Source organism: Rhincodon typus, chromosome 1 (assembly GCF_021869965.1).
Source record: "Rhincodon typus isolate 14 chromosome 1, sRhiTyp1.1, whole genome shotgun sequence".
Taxonomy (NCBI): Eukaryota; Metazoa; Chordata; class Chondrichthyes; order Orectolobiformes; family Rhincodontidae; genus Rhincodon; species Rhincodon typus.
In genome coordinates, this window is record NC_063332.1 from 105,193,488 (window position 1) to 105,208,314 (window position 14,827).

Here is a 14,827-nt window from a genome sequence, read left to right on the forward strand (position 1 = left end):
ACTCCCCTAAAAAAAATGATTTGGTTATTTTATCTCAATGCTGATTTGTGGGAATCTCTCTGCACAGACTGGGTACCAGATATGGTCATTCTTTCAAAAACCGTGAAAGGCTTTCAGATATCCTGAGGTTGTGAAAGGCACTGTATCAATAACACTTTATCTTATGGTGCCTGGCTGTAGGAGGGGCTGAGAGGGGAACGCAGGGAGTGAAAGTGAAAGAGAGCAGGGAAGGAGAGGGTGCCATTGGCAATTATCACGAACAGACTCTTTGTAATAGCGCAGTTACAAAGGCCAAGTCAATCAAAGGAAAAACAAATTTAAATCAATCGGTTGAAATGAAGGACAACATATACAAACATAATGTTACACTACACTCTCTTCCTGTCCCCTCCATCTGCATCATATTGTGACTGCTCCTAAAAAGAAACAAACCAAGCTAGATATATTACAGAAGGCATGGAAAAAAAATTGCAAGCATAGACTAAAAGCTGCCCTTCTACAAGAGCCAAATCCTTTTAGGCCAGTCATCAACATCCAGATCAACTCCTAACAAGTCAGTTACAAATGCCTCAATAAAGTCTGTCAGGCAAAGCAGGGACATGGTGTGCTGTGGGCAAGCTGATCTGGAAAAGATCTCAACACATTAATCATTACTCTGCTCAGCAAATGCTGAAAGAGAATCCGAACTGTGCACTTTAACTCTTAAGTTGCAGAATAAGTTAACAGTCTGTATCGGTGCAAACTGAACACTTCCAGCACAGCATTAAATGCTAATACAACATCTCATAGCATTCATTTTAACTAATGTCCCAATGCGCATTCCAAACTACTTTAGGTACATCACAGAAACAGCAAGCTATAAAGAAGTACATTTTCAGACAACATGATTTGTTTTCTGTGAAGAAGCACAAGGAATTTTGGATAGAGGATACCAAATTGCACAACAAATGATCTTGCACACATTTTCCACCAAACCTCTCCATCCCACAATGCCTTCCTGTAGATCAAACATAAATCATCCATCTGACACTGGTCAACTGATAAAATCATTGTTTCTGCTGTAATACCAATGTGAAACAATGCACAATAACATGAAATGTTGCTGATGGTGCCACCTTGACTACTGTTTTAATACTTCAGTTTTGAATATAAAGGGAATCTACATGTTTATTTGTCTTGACTGAATTCTCATGGCATCTACACATTTTTGACCAATGCTGATGTTTTCGCAACATGAATGACATATTATTGGTCGGTTTTATAGTTCAGGGCAAAAATGTTGTGCCTCCAACTCAGAGTGAAACACCCTCTTTCCTCATAAATTTCTATCATGTGACACAACACGACAGCGCTAAAATGTGACCTTTAAAGCTTTAATTCTGAGAAGTATTGAAAATACAATTACAGGTACCAGAGCTTTCTACAGCATACTGATACAGACAGAAGTTGCCAAACAAAGATTTCTTTACCAATTTAATCGGTTGTATTACAGGCAAATGAAGGGATCGGTAAAGGTGGAAGCACCTTTCCAGTCAGTCAATTTGAACATTGAAGTAATGCACACAAAAAAAAACTTTACATCATAAGTCCACCAACTTGATCTTGATTTGCTGAAACACCAGAGGAGCTGGCAATTCATGGCTTACAACACTGTAACTCAATCCTATGATTCAGATGATACCATAGTATTTCCTTTACAATAACAAATGGAAACTGAAGCAACAAATTATTGCAGTCCAATTTCTGCTGGAAACAACACGTTTCCAAAACAATTCCTTTTAAAAGCATCTGCTTTGCGCCCACTCAATACAGTACTGAACAGTACAAAGTTCCACATTCAATTTCTGGTGTGGCTAATTAGCTGATCTCAGCAGAGTAGCCAAGCAACATCTCCACTCCTCCACATCTCTGGGCTAGAGAAAGGAAAATCATCCAGGATTCGTGAGCTCTAGCTGGAGACCAAGATTGCAAAGTGTTTGTGCACAGGCACTTAAGTAGTCAGTGATGCCTGCACAGATCAAATAAAAATCTGATGCTCACGATCAAAACTCATATGGATTAGGTAGAAGGGAACAAATGGTGCCCACATTGAAGTGTGAAACAGCATGAGAAGAGTGAATAAAGCAAGTGAGACACTGGGCAATGATCAGTATATCTCTTTGAATGACATTGCAGAGGTTGAAGAATGGAGAAGTGAATTTGACTATTCTTCTTCATCACTGATATCTATTATGGAAGCAAAGGCAAAGAAGTTGGATCCTGAAATTTAAAGTAATGCGTGAGGGGTAGCGAAGGGTAAAGGGACCTGACAAGGCTGAGTACGCAGATATGTTGCCAAATGCAACAGCAGGACTTGATCATTTCCTGCCTGGGCTGCTGACCAAATTGACAGAAATAAGAATACAAAGGAAAGTGTGTGGAAAATCCTGATCAGTTCAGGCAGCGTCTGTGGAGAGAAAGACTTGTTATTACTTCAGATTTGCAGCATGCGTAATATTTTGCTTTTGACCAAGTTAATAGGCCGGCAAGGTTAGCGTAGGGTTAACATTGGCGATGTTCAAAATTACAACCAATACTGCCAGCTTTCCTACTTCAAGTCCTCAGGATGCTTTCTCTATCAGAATCCAAGAAGAACATAGGAACAGCAGTAGGCCATTCAGCCCCACCATTCAATGCAATCATGGCTGATCTGTGGCCTAACTCCATAGACCTACCTTTGACCCATATCCCTTAATACCTTTGCTCAATAAAAAGTTTTAAATCTTAGATAGAAATTAAGAATTGATCTAGCATCAACCGCCATTTGTGGAAGATAGTTCCAAACATCTACCACACTTTGTGTAAAAGTGCTTTCTAACATCTTGTGAATGCTCTGGCCCAAATTCTCAGGACTATGCCCTCTAGTTCTAGAATCCCCAGCCAATGAAAATAGTTTATCTTCATCTGCCCTTTTCTTCCTGTTAATACCTTGAAGACTTCGATCAAATCTCCCTTAACCCTCCAAAATTCTACAGAAAACAGGCCCACTTTCTATAATTTCTCCTCGTAACTTAACTCCCCAAGTACAGGTATCATTCTTGCAAACCCACGACGTAGTCCCTCCAAGGCCACCAGATCCTGCCCAAGGCGTAGTACCCAGATCTGCTCGCAGTACTCCAAGTGGGGTCTAACCAGGGTTTTGTACAGCTGCAGCACAACTTTTTATTATATTATTACAGTCCCCTACATACAAAAGTCAGCATTCCATATGCCTTCTTGATTATTTCCTGCAGCTGTTTGTAGCATTTTAAAGATCTATTTACCTGAACCCCCAAATCTCTTTGGGCATCTACTGTGTTTAACTTAATATCATCCAGAAAGTACCCTGATCTAACCTTTCTTGGTCTAAAATAGCTAATCTCTCACTCGCTTACATTGAACTTCATCTGCCACAATTTTGCCCATTCATTCAATATCCCTTTGGAATTTTATACTATCATTTACATAGTTTACAGTGCCTCCTAACATTGTGTCATCAGCAAATTTGGAAATATGGCCTTCTATCCAAGTCATTAATAAATAGTGTGAATAATCAAAGCCCTAACATAGATCTTTGTGGAACACCACTGCTCACATCCTGCCAATTTGAGAACGTAAGGTTTTTATGCCACTACTCAAAGTTATGTTAAAGCAGCCATTCAGATATCAGCATCTAAAATCTTGAATTCTTTTCCAAATTATTTTGTTCAATCAGACTAAACTATAGAGGGCTTTGGCATTGGTCTAAACTGATAAACTGACAAGAAACAGAAGTTATGGCAATGACACTGCATTCCATGCACCTCAAATCTAAATTGTTTTGAAATGATACAGTTGGTAGTTACGGGTCTTTCAGGGCAGTGGAAGTGTCCCCGATTCTGAACCAGGAGGCCTAGGTTCAACTCCCATCTGTTCCAGAGGTGTGTCATAACTTCAACAAAAACAGAAATTGCTTGCAAAAGTCAATTGGTTTGGCATCATCAATGGAGAGAAATCAGAGTTAATGTCTTCAGTCCAGTGACTCTTCATCAGAATTTATCTAGACTGGTTGATAGGAAACATTCATTCATAGTTGATAGTTGGAGGATGTAGAGAGTAATTAGAGTGGCAATGTTAGGATAGGAGTAAAACTAGGAGGATGCGAATGGATATCACAAGAGGCTTTACTAAATACTGGAGTGTTTCTAAGTCTACATTCAACCAGATCTGCATCAAATCAATGAACAGAAGGGAAAAGGTAACTTGTTTAATAACCCCAAGAACCCCAAGTCCTTGTCTCATGCTGACTATGTAACATTGCTGCAATGGGAGGCGGATTGTCTAATAATCGACAGGGTTTCTCCTTGCTGTTGGCAAAACTACTCAGGCCCACTACAGAAATTGATCAATAACATGAACTGGAGGAAGCAACTGAGAATGAAACTTAGAAGGTAGTTTAAGAACATGTTGGAGTCAGGATTCATGAAACATCATAAATTCAGAGAGGAAAACTAATACTTCAAAATCTTTCATGGTTATTCTGTACTCAGATCGTGGCACATAGGAAACTGGAACAATCATCAGTAACACCACCACTGGGGAGAGGAAGGACAGAGAACAATATCAGGGAAGTGTGATGGGGCCAACATACAAAAGCGACCCCGATAGTAGCGAACATGAGCAGATGTAAAGAGGTTCCTTATGCTTCTAAGGTTTTGCTATTATATAGATATATATGCATGTATTTTTTCAGCATCCAAGAAGAGTTTGAGATTACTTACATTCTAAATATTCTGTCCAATTCAAAATGGCTCAAAACAAATTAAGTCAAGCTCTTAGAACTAAAATTTTAATGCTGTGATATTTCAACAAAGTCAGAGGTTTTAGTAATTCCCGCTCTCTGAAATCTAAGCTCTTAAATTAGCTCCAAGCTTGTTCACCTACTCTCTACTGTTTTACAGGTCAATTTCGGTAATAAATTTTCCAGTCACTTTACAGAAATAGCCTGAAGCACATGCATGTCCAAACTTTAAGTGCTTACATGACAGACTAGTGCAAATAGCATGAAAGGCACGATTTAATAAATATGCAATGTGTCTGGTGATTAATATGTCATCGTTTTCTAAACTTACTGTTTTATCGTAGATAAGTAACCAAATTTTAGATCCAAGACGAGGCCACGATACAAAAAGAGATGCAGTCCAGATGTGTGTTCAGCAGACCGAAGTGTAGATTTACAAGAGCTTCAGTGCTGGAGGCTGCCCATCTGAGTGACACAAGCAGCTCTCCTGGTGGGTACCTCAAAGAATCTTTGCAACAATCAATCACTCTCACCTCAACCTTGAAATTAAGGCCCAGGAGGCAGTGCCAAGAGCCAGAGCAACCAGACATCGCTCATTCATAGGGCGTTTTCACCCACTTTTTGAAAAGTTCTAACATTCACCAAAGAAAACTACAGGGACAGAAAGCAAACTCCTCTAAAACGAGCAGCTATGGAGAACATCAGACCTGCAACATGAGACTTCTCTTCAGTCCACTGACTAACAATTCCGTCCTCCTGTGTCAAGTTATCATAAGGACAAACTGGTTTGATTGGCTGTGAACTTCCTGTCTCTATTTCCATTACAATTAACTTCAAGCTCTCTGAAGCTTGAAAAGCACATTCAAGTATCCAGCAGTAAGGGACTGTATTCCTGAAGTAAAGCACCATGGATACACTGTTTACTCAATAACTTATCTATCAAAATGCTTTCTGAAGTTCATTGGGATTCATTAGATTTTAAGAGCAGCAGTGAAGATGCTTATCAGGCAAATGCCGACAAAGTTAATTATGTTGCCATGTGCCAAGGATAAAGACAACTGGACTGAGCTTTCTCTGCCCTATTCCTGAAAAATCAGTGACACGCAGAGGCATTTTCTTCCTGGACTAAACACCAAACCCAAACTTCCTCTACAGTCTTTGTGGGGTCAGCACCCAAACAGGAGCAAATGTAAATTTAATGCAAATTAATTATCAAAAGATCTCTGCACCAGAATTTCTCCAATAGTGCCCCAAATCAAGGGCAACCTCCTCCACAAGTATCTGGAACCACAACTGGCCATTCCATCCTTTCAGCCTATTACACCATTCAACTATCTAACTGATCAGCATTTTAACTCCATCCAGCCACCTTGGTTTCATAACCCTAGCACCCAACAACAAAAAAAAAACTATCGACTGAAGTCATGACGTTTTCTGAAGAAGGGTCCCGACCCGAAAACGTTAACTTTCCTGCTCCTCTGATGCTGCCTGGCCTGCTGTGTTCCTCCAGCTCCACACCAGTCTCAGTTTCCAACTGATTTCATTCTAGCGTTTAGGAAGATTTCCACTATCCTGTGTGTGGAGAAGTGCTCTTTAGTATTGTCTTTGAACAGACTTATCCTAATTTTAAGTTGGGCTGATACCCAGTAGAGCAAACATTTCTGGATGGAGTGACTGCTGCTTCTGTGCATCTACCTCTGGGCCAGACAGGTTGGATTCAGACATCCCTCCAGACAGCCTTGGGAAGCAGAGACTGGTTTAGGCTAATGTTAGGGTCAGCTCCAGTGGGAGACTGGAGCTGGATGGGTTCAGGTAACTCAGTTTGGTTCTCGAACCACTGCTTTTCTTGCTACACGTTAACAACTTTGACCCAAGTGCATTTAGTACAATTCCAAAATCTGAGACAATACAAAGCTTGGAAATAGGATGAACTGTGAGGAAGATAGTGACGGCTTCAAGAGGAGATGGACACTAGTGGAATGGACAGAAATGTGGCAGATAAACTGTGAACTGACACAGTTTGGAAGATGATGATTTTGTGGACAGCACGGTGGCTCAGTGGTTAGCACTGCAGCCTCACAGCACCAGGGACATTGGTTCAATTCCACCCTCGGGCGACTGTTTGTGTGGAGTTTGCGCATTCTCCCCGTGTCTGCGTGGGTTTGCTCTGGTTTCCTTACCCACAGTCCAAAGATGTGGAGGTGAGGTGGATTGGCCATGCTAAATTGCCCATAGCGTCTTGTGATAGGATCAGGCGTGGGTCTGGGTGGGATGCTCGGAGGGTTGGTGTGGACTCAACGGGCTGAATGGCCTGCTTCCACTGGTGGGATTCTACGAAAAACGAGGAAACAATTCTAAAGGGGGTGCAGGAACAAAGAACTAATTTGCACAGACATTTGAAGCTGGTCAACTTGAGTAGAGAAATGGTCATACTGTATCTTGGGCTTTATGAATAGAGGCAAAGAGCACAAAAGAAAAAAATTATTATGAACTTTTATAAAACAGTCTCAGCTGGAGTAATATTTCAAATTGTGGCCACTGCATGTGAAAGTTGTAGGGAGAGTGTAGAAAAGTTTTACAAGGATGGTTCTAGGGTTAAACAACTTCTGTTATGTGGATGGACTGGAGAAACTGGGGTTGTTCTTCTTAGAAAAGAGAAGGTTGAGAGGAGATTTAAATGGAAACATTCAAACAACTCAAGGGGCTAGGTGGAGGGATTGAAAATCAGAGGACATCGATTTAAAGGTGGCTAGCACAATATCAGGAAAAACTTTTTCCCGCAGCAAGTGCTTAGACCTTGGAATGGACTGCCTAAGAGCGTGGCAGAGGCATATTCAACTGAGGCTTTCAAAAGCACATGAAGAGAGGAAAGAAATGCTGGAATATTGGGAAAGTCACGGGTGTAGGACTGACTGAGTTGTTCTTGCAGAGAGTCACCACAGACAGACACAGTAGGATGAATGCCCTCCTCCTGGGGTGTAACCATTCAATGAAAAAATCAATTTAAACCAGAGCTCACGATATTGCAAAGAAGAATGTTATTGATGCGAAACTTGGCACAAAATTTAGAATGTCATGACATACAAAAAGCTGAAAGAAAACCAAGTCAGATACAGAAAAATAAAAGCCAAGGAATGCATGTGAAATAGCACAAGAATTCAAAGGTTATTGCAAGAAAAAACAGAATTAAAGAAAGTCAAGTGAAGGAAACTGCAAAAGACTCAAAAATCAGATGACTGAAGAATCAATCTTGGGAACACTAACATTCATGGTCTGCCAAATGAAAATGTCTTCATTTTCCACAGATGCCTCCAAAGCTGACAGCTAAAGTTCACACAGCATTCTACACCATATTAATGAGTGACTACTGGAATCACACAGTGAAAGAACTAAACAAAAGAAAATGGACATTCCATTTAATGGAACAACCAGCAATACAAGTGCAGAGGCTTTATTCACACAGTTTATCTGAGGATTGGGCAGCTTCAGAAGTGTTCTTGTTCATACTTTCATTTCCATTGACTCTTGTTGGTTCAGATAAAACCAAAAAGTTAGCAGTACTGCAAAACTTTTCTAAAAAATTACTAATTGGCTTGGAAGATACACTATAAAATCTAGGAATAGGTCCTTTGGCCCACCATGTTTGCACCGACTGCAATGCTATTTTAGACTAATCTTGTCTGCCTGCAGATGGTCCCTATCCCTCTATTCCCTGCTGTTCATGAGTTTGTCTAAATGCCTCTTAAACGTTGCTCTCATACCTGCTTCTATCACCTCCCCTGGCAGTGCTCCAGGCACCTACCATCCTCTGTAAAAAAAAACAACACTGCATCGCAAATCTCCTTTCAATTTTTCCCCTCTCAAACTTAAACCAATGACCCTAGTATTTGATATTTAGATTTAGATTTACTTGATATTGTCACATGTACCTAGGAACAGTGAAAAATGGACCATGTTGTCACATTCGGGCACCATCTTGGATTACAGAATAAGTTCATAAATAAATTTTATAAACATCAAAATACTGAATATATTTATATTAAATTAATATAACTAAAATTAAAACAGCTTCAAAAGTTCACCTTTCCCTCTCTATAGGCCTCACCTTCTCTGTTCCCCCAGTCTGTGCCGTCCAATATCATCCCAGGGGTCCTGGTTCCACCCTGGGAAAAAGACTCCAACAGTTAACCCTGTCCATGTCTCTCACTATTTCATATACTTGAAATCAAATCATCTCTCAGCCTCCGGTGCGCTGGCAAAAACAATCCAAGCCTGTCCAACCTTTTCTTATAGCCAATATACTCCAATCCATGTAACATCCTGGTAAAGAGATAGTAAGAACTGCCGATGCTGGAGTCTGAGATAACACAGTGTGGAGCTGGAGGAACACAGAGGGCCAGGCAGCATCAGAGGAGGAAAGCTGATGTTTCGGGTCGGGACCGTTCTCATTTCTGGATCATCATAATCCAAATATGGCCTAAATAAAGTCTTGTACAGCTGCAACATGACTTGTCAACTTTTATACCAAATGCTCCAACCGAGAAAGGCAAGCATGCCGTATGCGTTCTTTATCACATTATCCACCAATGCTGCCACTTCCAGACAGCTATGGACTTGTAACCCAATATCCCACTGTATGTCAATGCTCCTGCCATTTACTGCACACTTTCCTCTTGCAGTTAACCTCCCAAAATGCATCACCACACACTTGTCTGGATTAAACTCCATCTGCTACTGCTTCACCCAATTTTCCAACTGATCTATACCCTGCAGTATCTTTTGACAACTTTCCTCGCTATCCACTATGAATTATGTTTCACAGAAAACAACCCAAGCCGGGAAGGGCAAGGGAGATGACACAACCTGTCCTAGAAACATCATCTAAAAAGACAGCATTGAACACTAATCCCAAAAAGATCATGGAGCCTACAAACAGGACAAATAACTCCTTCATTATGTTCCTGCAGGTGAATGTAGAAAAGATTCCCAAGGATGAGCAGTGTAAACACAGAGACATGTTTAAAACAAAAGGTTCAAGGGAATCAATACTCGGAAGTGCTTTATGAGTAATTCCTACGCATTGACTTTGGTACTTTGCTAAAAACAAATTTTGAAAATACGACACTTCAGCATTTACAACCTCACATGTGGTAAATGCAGTCAGAATAAAGAACAAGATTCCCAGTTATTTATGGAATGTCTTACAAACTACTCCAAGTCCATTCTTTATGGCAAGGCCCAAGGATGGCCTACACACTGTGCTATCACCTGCTGACACACCTAAGTGGGCAATCAATGCCCATGAAGGTTTCATTACAGAGCTATCCACCTTACCACAGAAGAGCAAACTACAGCACGTTTGCATGTTAGCTTCGGTAGGGGTGGTATGGAGAAGAATGGAGGGGGAAATTACCTCCTTGTCGGGAACTGACTACCTGAAAAAAAAATCAAGAAGGTAACAACTATGGGGAGAAATGAAAATCAGGCAGGAGACATTTAAAATCTAATCAATGAAATAAATAAATGCGGACAGCATTAAAGACATTGATGTTTGTAACATTAATTAAAATTGATACAAAAGCAATTCCAGTTCATTCTACAACATGAAACAGGAGACTCTTTTCAATAATATCTATTCCTTAATGGGACTCAGTGTTCCTTTATCTTAGAGACTGCTGTGGTTCAATAAGGCAGCTCACCACTACCTTCTCCAGGGCAACAGGGGACAGGCAATGCCCACATCCCAAGAATAAATAAAATCATCCATGTCAATTCGAACATCAAAAGACTTCAAACAAATAAATTCAATAATTAATATGGAATATAATACTAAATGGAATATTAAACATGATACTAAAAAGTAACTTGTAGGGAAATTCACATCGTTTACCTTCATGTTCCTGGTCAGAATAAGATTCATCTAGATCTTTTCTAAGCCATTGTTTTCAACTGCAAAGTTGTAGGAATTTTCCGTCCGTTTAAATATTCTCACATCATATACCAAAAGATCACTGATGGCAACACAATTTGGACAAAAAGGCTGGTTTGCTGCTATACAATGGGAAAAGCCAGGATGATAAATCTCAAAACCATAAAGGTATTTCTGCAATTTCCCAATGCAAAACCAGACCTAAACAAAAAATTCACATTGAACCTCCAGTACAGGTGAGTTGACCCTTTTGCTCCATTGCAGTGTTTATACAGTACAAGAGCCTCCTCTCACTAATTATCTCCTGCACTTCCCCCATATCACACTATTCCTTTCTCTTTCAAGTGCACATGTAAGGGGAAGCGGGATGCAAGGGTGTTATCTGCATGTGGCAATGGGTTGCACGAGCTCACCACTCTGTGTAGTCAACTCTATATCCATTTATTTGTTTTGATTTGCCACACATAGCCACAAGTACAGCAGCTTCTCTACATTCATCCTATCAAATCACTTCATAAATTTTGAAGGCCTCTCTGAATTGTTCTTTCTGGAGAAGAGTTCAGCCTGCTCAGTTCTTCCTGAAATTTTTCTCACTCTGTAAAATGTTTGTTAACTGTCTAAGATTCAGCAATTTGGACTTTTCCTCCAATACTGTCTGCAAAAAGATTAATTAGAAAGAGATTTAAATTAAATGACAAAGTCAGATAAAATACTGTTATTAAGCCAAAAATTCCAAAAGGCCCATTCTTCAGTTCTACCTTGTGTTTGTTCGGTTGATCTCAACTTCAGAGCTATGGCTAAGCCTAGGGAAAGCGACCAACCCTGATCTTGATGACTAAGGGTAGCTCCTTCTTGCAAGTACATAGTTGGGTCTAAAATATGATGCTTTTCATTCATATTCAATGAACCCTTTATTGACACATGTATTATAGCCAAATGGAGCACTGGAAACTGTGGAACTATAACCCAACAAATGTCAGCATGCACTTGAGAAGAGATCAGGGAATTGGGCAAATGTTTCACAGGTGATAAAACTCACAATGCTGTTTAGTAGCTATACCAAAGTCAGCTCAACTCTACACATTCACTATGTCTTGTGTGCTTCGAGAAGAAAATACCTAATAGTCTACACTAAAAGAGTGAAGTCTATTTACAAGGGTTTTGTCATAATCCAAACCAGTAAAGATGAATTCAAGTCATTCAAACATGCAGATTAAACAGCCCTTTTCTCAGTAGATTATTCATAAGTTCAAACAGTGAACTTCTATTTCTAGGAAATCAATTCAAGTTAAGAACCGCACACATTTCCTCTAGAGAATAAACTATCCATGAATGGTAAAATAACTTCATCACTTGATTCCATCACACTCTTGCTCTCCATCTTTCCCACATTTATCAGACCAGATTGCAGGGCCGTCTCTTGGCTACTCCAAAAAAAAAAGCTTCTCTCTGTTTGGAAGCAGTTTTAAATAAAAAAAGAATCTTAGCTGCAGGAGTGGCAGCTCCTAATGTGGTCTGAATAAGAAATCAAGACTCCAAATTTGGGCACAGAACAACACAACTTGCAGTCAGACTCTTTGCTCTGAAGGGAATTTGGGAATTGAGTGATGTTAATGGTAATATTCAGGAGGAAGAAAGTTTCTGGGAGTAAGCGCACCAGGGCTCCTTTATTTTGTTCGGTTGTTAATGGCATGTGGGTGTTGTTGGCTAGACCAGCATTTGTTGCCCATCCCCAGTTGCCCTGGAGAAAAAGTGGTAGTGAACTGCCTTCTCAAACTGATGCATTCCTTGGAATGCAGGGGTACAGTGTGGTGGTTTCCCCTCATATGCCAGAAGTGGAGAAGCTGATTAGGCAGACTGCAAGAGTAACTGATGGGATTAAAGCAGAGCCTTACAGCCTCTGCTGATTCGATAGCAGTGCTCTGAACAAAAAGGGAGAGACCACGAACATGGGTCACAATCAGGCAATGGACTAAAGTGGTTACCCACAGCAGATTAAGAATAGAGGTCTGGTGACTGTGGGGGAAATCCGTACTCTTTGTGACAGGGAGGTTAGATAGCTTCTTCTGTAAATGTGCTCCAGAGTCCTAAGTGACTTGCTGCTTCCCAGGTGCCAGGGTTCACAAAGTTTGTTTCAGAAAGGATGTTTCTGAAATGGGACAGTGAGAAATTGGAATAAACAGCTAAGTTCTCACGCCCTTGTCCAAAACCTAGCTTTGTGTGAACAGTGTATACAATAGGAAAAGGAGCTAGGTTGGTGAGTAGGGCAGGTGGGTAGACAGTCAGGTTGAGTTCTGTTCTCAACAGTTCTTCACATGCAAAAATGCACAAATTTTCACTTGTAGCTTGTTGGATTGCGCTTGAGGTGGAAATGACTTCCTGGTCAGCAGACAGCATCAGCATGGAAAGACAAATGCGCTGGAGTTTTGTTGCAACAAAGTGCTCAATTGGCCACAAGTCCTGTTCCTACTCAATTAAGCGGAGCATGCAGGAATGTGGTGGGGCCAACACAGAGTCATATCCAAAGTGACAGCCATTGCAGAGGCTATTGTTCATTCACAAAGTGGAAGCAGAGCACCTAAGTAGAGGTCAGTCATTAAGGATTCACCCCCATGCTGTCAATCAGTTCCATAAACTTCCCCAGAGGGGAAACATAGAACCTAGACCCAAGATATTAATCTAAGAGTAACAAAAGCTGCCATTTATAAAACATCATCGCAATTATATCAAGTACAGAATATTGATCTCTGAATTCTACTGGTCAACTCAATACCCAGGACTTCCATGATGAACTGAAACTATTTTAAAAATGGTTCAAAACATGGACTTAAAAAGGACCAAAAAGTGATCAGCTGATCCACACAAATTGGGCATGTTTCATGAAGCTAACACGGATTAGACCGAAAAAGTCTGAGCTGAAATTAACATTTTCCCCAATGACAGTGAAACAAGCCAAGTCGGCTCTTGTGGGATGTGTGAAAAGAACCTTTTGATTCACACCATTGTGAGAATCTTCACGTTAGTGATGAAACATTGCCTACAATTAGTGAGCCTGAAAACATAAGCTGAGCAGACAAAGGGCATAGACAATGCTGGAATTTCCAAGGACTGAAGAGGGGGGTTTATAAATGCAAAAGTGAACACTTTTCTTTCTCATGAAGAAAATCCCTGGTTCAACAGCAGTCACTGGGAAGAAGCAGAGAAAAAGCAAGACTGAAAAGAAATGTGCAATGTTCACCATTGCTAACAGTCCAAGAAACTAAATCTTAAAACCTAATGCCTCAAGGACACCAAAAGGACTCTAAACTGTATATCCTTTTATTTTCTTCCACACTGAACTTTTTCAAAAAAACTGGATGTGTGTGAGGGCCCCAGGTAAAGTAAGGTAAAGTCACCATAGTCCCAGAAGGATTGAGGGCTGCTCACTCATTAGAAAGAGCTGACTGGTAGTGAGTTTAACCTGTGGGTCACCACAGCTCAGGCAAACGGCAACGTTTAGAAGGCAGGACGTTCGTGGTAAGCTCAGCCAATACAGGAATCGAACCCAGACTGTTGGCATTACACTGCATCGCAAACTAGCCTTCCAGTCAACTTAGGTAACTGACCCCCAAAAGGTGAGGGTCCCAAATGACTATATAAAGGGTGTATGTTTGACTTCATATAGCTTCATCATTCTTTGGGTTAACAGATAACAGAATTTCCTTTTTACTCAAGAAAACCCTGTGATTGGCTCCATATTGCTTAGAGTAAAACGACTGACTACATTTTAATTGAGGAAAGGAAAATAAAGAACTTAAATCTTTGTTGTCATCAATTTCCTTGGATAAGAGAAGGATAAGGAGATTTGGTAGAGGAGTCTGGACAAAGTGGGTATTGATAAACTACTCCCACTCAGAAAAGGCTTGAGAGCAAGAGGGCAATGATTTAAAGTAAAGTAATTTGCAAAAGAAGTAATAGTTAAGAGTGCACCATCTGTAAGTATGGTGCAGGCAGGTTCAATCAAGGCAATCCTTAAAAAAAGCACCTCAGATAATAGTGTGTAGAGCTGGATGAACACAGCAGGCCAAGCAGCATCAGCGGAGCAGGAAAGCTGACATTTC

General features: G+C 40.5%; 1 protein-coding gene across 5 annotated transcripts in view; it reads right to left on the bottom strand.

The window, feature by feature from the left end:
* The window catches only part of shroom3 (shroom family member 3), a 400,329-nt gene that overhangs the window by 80,957 nt on the left and 304,545 nt on the right, over positions 1–14,827 (bottom strand). The window contains exon 1 of one of the 5 annotated variants that reach the window (XM_048592758.1): positions 5,130–5,216. The exons of the other annotated variants lie outside the window; for them this stretch is intronic. The gene's annotated coding sequence lies outside the window, so the exon portion shown is untranslated. Of the gene's footprint in view, positions 1–5,129; positions 5,217–14,827 lie in introns of those variants that run through there. 5 annotated transcript variants of the gene reach the window in all.